This window comes from Pholis gunnellus (assembly GCF_910591455.1).
Source record: "Pholis gunnellus genome assembly, chromosome: 15".
In the NCBI taxonomy this organism is placed as follows: domain Eukaryota; kingdom Metazoa; phylum Chordata; class Actinopteri; order Perciformes; family Pholidae; genus Pholis; species Pholis gunnellus.
In genome coordinates, this window is record NC_136542.1 from 7,519,777 (window position 1) to 7,526,145 (window position 6,369).

Genomic DNA, 6,369 nt, shown 5'->3' on the forward strand with positions numbered 1-6,369 from the left:
TGTTAGGTAGTTTTGCAAACCTGGGGATTTGGGGGTTTGCAAAGTGTGTGTGTGCATTCACGAACGTCTGTGGATGGAGCGGTGTGTTTGTATGTATGTGCGTGAGGACGCGTGCATGTGTGTGTACACTTTCCGCCTTACCACAGCCCCTGACCGTTCAATTGATTTTTCCTGGCAGTCTGTTAGGATCCCATTTGAGTTTCCAAATCGTTTAATTTCGCTGAAATTACAGCCAGATCCCAGAGACAACAGCCCGAGAGAAAATAATCCTCAGACCAAACCAGGGTCTTTCACCATCAACACAACTTGAAAGCAAAGTCCATTTTGCTGGGGAACGACTAACAGTTATATTCCACATTCATTGCACAGACCACTTAACGACCTCTTCCCGCCTAACTAGATATTGGACCTAATGGTGTGGTAGCTAATTGTCTTACTGTATGTAGTGGTGTTTCATCTGTGGAATGTTAAAGACAGTGCATGTGTGTGTGTGTGTGTGTGTGGTTTTGCTCTACAGCAGTGGAGCCATTTCTTCTTAATGGTCCATGTTCTCTTTTTTTTCCTCTCGTTGGATGTACGATGGGTCTGTGCGGCAGACGGGCGCAGAATACCAATGAGGAGAGCAGTTTCCATAGGAATGGTGTTATCTGTCCACCATACTGCAAGCTCACAAATCAACCTCTATCTCTGTGCAATTTCAGTTTAATGGGCTCAATTGGAATGAAAGTTCAGAAACAATATTGCCAAAGCAATTATGGTTAGTGTATCATTTAGATAATAATGAGATACGGCAACAGAGAAGGTTTGTGTTTGGACTCTGTGTGTGTGTGTGTGTGTGTGTGTGTGTGTGTGTGTGTGTGTGTGTGTGTGTGTGTGTGTGTGTGTGTGTGTGTGTGTGTGTGTGTGTGTGTGTGTGTGTGTGTGTGTGTGTGTGTGTGTGTGTGTGTCAAGGGGCATGTTACAGGGGAACATTTGGGGAATCAGGACAGGTTGTTGCACATTTGAGATATTCAGGTGATGTTTAGGTTTGAAATTGAATGACCTGATTAAATAAAGTAACCTTAATAAATTACAAAGGAAGTTCATTTGTACAGTGCTTTACGTAAGACAAAAAGAACAAACACAATGAAGTTATTTTTCAATTACAGTTGTACAACATTATTAACAAAATTCATTTTGACAAGTCAATCATCTTAGAGAACAGTAATAAAATGAATCAATTAAATTCACAGGAAAATAAGAGGGCTTTTAATTTAGATGCTAGATAAGACAATAACTGGCAATACTTTAGAATATGGTTGTAGAAACATGAAGATGGAGAGTGTAATTAAAGCGGCGTTGTATTATGGCGTTGTACCATGCTGAATCTTTTTGTGTGTGTGTCTTAACTGATGATGAGCGGCTTCTGGAGTATTTTCATTTGTTTTATTTGAATTCATCTTTATTTGTGTCACATTTGCATCGACTGTTATAGTTAACATCCACCTCTGAGTGTTTGTGTGTTTACTCGATACTGTCTCCAATCCAAACACTTCTTCCTTAAAATCGTAGTCAGAACATTGTTAACCTGATATTTTCTTAATATTGATCAAATGATTAAGGCTCCAGAGCGTTCAACCATATAAAATTGTCAACAACTCCATTGGTTGATCAATGGCTATAGTTATCATTAAATAGATAAACAACACAATTCCCCCGGTGAAGACTATTTCCAGGAGGAGCATATGGCAGTTGTTTTTTGTTTTTGCTTTTCAAGACCTTTCATAATTTGAATCAAGGATCGATACAATGTTTTAATTTTGGGCCACATAAATAAACTTCACTTGACAAAGAGGTGACAAGACCTGAGAGAACAAATGAACTGATGATGTGTAGAATAATCTCATTCTTCATGTGGTTTTCCTCTCTATGTCCTGCACATGCACTGACAGCTGCATTACCGACTCACGGACACGAACAAACACTTACGTAGAAGCCATACACGCCGTTCACATGGGACTACTCTCAAAGCTCATTCTAGTTTTGCTGCCAGGTGTGAGACAGCTCACGGAGAGAGACGCGGTGCCTTCTGGGAGCAAACGAAACCCCCAACATGGAGACTTTATTAAAGACTCGACAGGTGACGGAGGTCCGGGAGAGATCTGACTCCATCGACTGAGACACACACGGATAGATGCGCACACACACACACACACACACACACACACACACACACACAGACGTGCAATTCTCCTTCTCTCCGTCTCTCGTTTCTTCTTTCCCTTCACACTCATTGATTGCTTTCATCCAGTAATAACCTCTCAGTCCCACCACCTCCATTTGATTGCCATTGTCTCTCTCTCTCTCTCTCTTCACTCTACTATTCTCCAATAAATTTCCTTTTTATGCCTCCGGGCCAGCGACAGTCGTGAATGGAGACATTACGTTTTTGCGTTGTCTGTCTGTTCATCCCCTTCTCTTGAACGTGATAACTCAGGAACGCCTTGAGGGTATTTCATCAAATTTGGCAAAAAACGTCACAGAGGGGGAATCATCCTTGGATCAGAAATTGTCGGTCAAAGGTCAAAGTCACTGTAACCTGACAAAACACGTTTTTGGCCATAACTCAAGAATTCATATGCAAATGATGAGAACATTTCTTAATTTTAATTAATAGGATAAAAGGATTAAGTGATGACATTTTACATCCAAAAGGTCAACTTTACTCTGACACCATAATGTTCTTCTCTCTGGCCATTATCAAGGCAACAGTTTGTAGGATTTAGGTGGATTTTGGCGAATTGAATTGAATAAAAACTGTTTTCATCAGTGTACCATCACCCAAAAGTAAGATTTGTTGTGTTTTCATTACCGTAAGATGAGAATTTATGTCTTCATAGGGAGCGGGTAATCTTCACGCGGTCCAACTCGTTGCACCACCTTGTTTTTACAGTAGTTCAGGAAGCTTGTAGAGTCAGCTGACCTCCAAACCTTGATGCCACCGTCCCGGCACACCACCACAAAAAAACTGTCTCCTACAGACAGACAGAAGATCTGCAGGAGCATGTTGTACGCACTGAAGGAGTCTCCTCAGGAGGAACAGCCTGCGTTGTCCCTCTCTCTGGGTGACAACCAGGACAGTGGGCCTCCTGCTCCTCTGTAGTCCACCACAGGCTCGGTGGGTTCGCTGACATTGAGCTTCAGGTGATTGTCGTTTGTACTAAGTGAAGATAGCTGGAATCATATTGCAATATAGTGATATTCCATTTTGCCCCAAAAAATACACTTAATACCTTTGATTATATCATTTTAAAGTCATCTCCACATTTATTATAGTCTGGACAGACATCGATCTAAACAGCAACTGGAATGGTTAGCAGAGGCATACAGTACAACCAAAAGTAATTTTCTTCAATCATGCACATCTCCAGCTGCCTCTGTCTATTCTCCATTTCTTCACTGTGCTTTTCCTCTCCCACCACCTCCCTCTCCTCTGATACCTCTCCTTCCTCCTCCTTATCATTCTCATCCCCTCAGCTCTACCTTTAAAGCTTCTAACCTCCCACCCTCTCTCCATTTTTTTCTCTTTTTCTTGGCCTTTTCTCCTATTCTCCATTGGTTTCCATCTCTCCCTCTGCCTTTCTCTCTGTTCTCTGTGTTGCTGTAAAGGTCAGGTTCGCTCCATGAATAAGCTGTAGATTTATGATGCTGCCATCTCCCAGGAATCACTGTGACCAGGGCCAAACAAAAACAACACTGCAATAGACCGCAATAGATCGCCGGAGCCCCATTCAGCAAACGCAGGGGTTATTAATGAGGCCACGGGCCGATGCACTATAGAGGTTGAGGGAGTGGTTAAAGCCGTATAGGCACACACAGGGACGCACATACAGTAGACCTTTATGAACAAAAAACATACAGTGTACAGTTGTGATTTCCAACCAGGGTGCAAATCTGCAGTTGCCAGACAGTTTAAAAAAAAAATCTATCTGCATATATTGGTTTAGAAGGAAAATAAACGGTGAAATTACAAATTGCTATTGCTGAGCTTTAGTATGTTCGCGATAGGAGACAAAATTAGACAGGCTCTTCTGTTCCAGAAGTACGAACACCTTCTTCAAAACCCCATTGACATTTGTAACAACGTTAATATAAATTCAGACTTGGAACAGAGACTTTCTTTTTTTAATTTATATATTTCTGATTTTTAGTAGCCTTTCGTGGACACATTTCCCCTGAGCATAGAGCTTTGGGGGTTGAACGTCACCAGCTCGGCAAGAGAGGCGAGTCCGTTGGCGAGTCAAAGGCCTGCAGTTAGTTCAGACATGTCTGTAATAACAGCAAGACAGAGAGGACGGAAACGTCCAGCAACACAAACAATCAGCGCGCCTGTGTAAGCCGCAACAAAACTAGGTCAGGTTTAGGAAAAGATCGTGGCTTGGGTTAAAATAACAGAAGCGGTGCCACTTAAGTACGGATGTTACGTGACAATTAAGTACAGGGGTTACAAATGATGGTACATTACTTAGGTATAGCTATGAACAGTGTATGAGAACAGCCTGCTATAAGTACCAGCCTCCCATATCTGATGCTGACTGAGAGATTGCATTGAGTTACAGAGGCTAGTAGAACAGAGATTAGCCCAAAGCTGACATCATGACTTGGCTCTCTGTAACCAGAAAGTAACCGATAAAAAAGATGAAGCAGTTAACGAAAAGTAATGAATGCATATTTGAAACGGTTAGCTAGAAAGTAATTAATAAAAATAGCTGTCTAAAAGTAATAAATTAACAGTTGAAAAGTAACTAATTTAAATGGAATTTCACTAATTAGCTAAGCAGTTGAAAACTTTACTAAAACTAATGGATAATTGTTTGAAACAGTTATATATAGTGAATAAAAATAGATAGCTTGAAGAGCAGCTTCTGCTACTTTCAAGCAAACTGGCACATTTACAATTCAAATTGTATGAAAAAACTATTGTGACAATATCCACTTTTATGGTAATTTTAGATAGCATGCAATTTAAATCCATTAGAGTACACATTTGGAATAAGATGGGTGGTGTTAGTGAAGGGCCACTTGAGCTCATTTGATGGGACTATGGGGGAACATCAGACAATAAAGGTTGTGCAACACCGGAATAAAGTGTGTTTAATGCCTGCACACTGTTTTTTATGCCTGCAAACTCTCACATATATTTACAGAAACACAAACAATCTGATAAACTGCGATAATGAATATCAAGGGGAAAAGGGGACACAAGTTCAAGCATCAACAACAACTTACTGAATGAAAACATTAAAGGCAAATACAAACTAAAAACATAATTAACATAAGTTAGCCTTATCAACCTGTGCAGTTCAATCAGTGTCTGCAAATATGAACATCTTTTTTCCCCAAAGCCATACTTTTTTTTTAGGATACGGTCAAATGTTTAGCATTTACTATATGCACAAAGGGACAAAGCTTTTTTGTGTGTGTGCGTAAAAGCTTTTTTATACTAACACAACAGATTAAAGTCTTAGTGCTGTTTTCAAGCTTTGGAAGAGAATTCTTCGTGTTCCCTTTGAACTTTTCTTCACATTTCTACATGTGATTTTCTTTGTTCATTTTCCTCCATGATTTCACTTTAACCCACCGAAGCTGAGCAACACATTCCTGCATATTTCTGAGGTTATATGTTGTCAAGGTTTTCAAGGAGAACTGTACGGCACGGTCTCTGTTCACATACAGTTTAAAAAAAATATTCTTTCCGAAAAAGATATTTTCCCTGCTTCTCATTTTAGTTGGGGGAAGCTTAGACACTCAGGCACTCAGACAGATAAAATTACCCCTCTACACCTCCAGCAAGCCAGTCATTATTCCATTCTCCCTCACAATTTCGTCACCCTGCTCCTGCACCCACCGCCACCCCCGCGCCTCTCTCTGCGGATATTTTCTCTCCCGCAAGTGTCGGGTCACAACGGGGTCAATCTCCAGTCAACAGTCTGGATTAAAATTTTATGCGAACCCTGATGCATATTTCATTGTTCTATGCCCTCTATCCATCACGCTATATCCTTCTGGCTGCTCTGTTCGCTATATTTGTCCATCTCCAGAGTCTTAATTATACTCATTATGGAGCGGTGACTGACATGCGGATAGCCATTAAGACACCCTTACTCTCGCAGTGGAACTCAAAAAATAGCCAAGAAGATTACCTCTTCTCGTTTAAAAAAATAAATAAAAAAATTGCCAGTACTTATAGCAAATGGAATTCAACAGATTGCCTCAAGGTGTGAAGATAGACTTAAAAACTGAACATAAAACAGAAACAAACAGCTTTAAGGGGAGAAACTAATAACTAATAGATAACATTGTGAACTCCAGTTGAATGCTTTTTGAGAA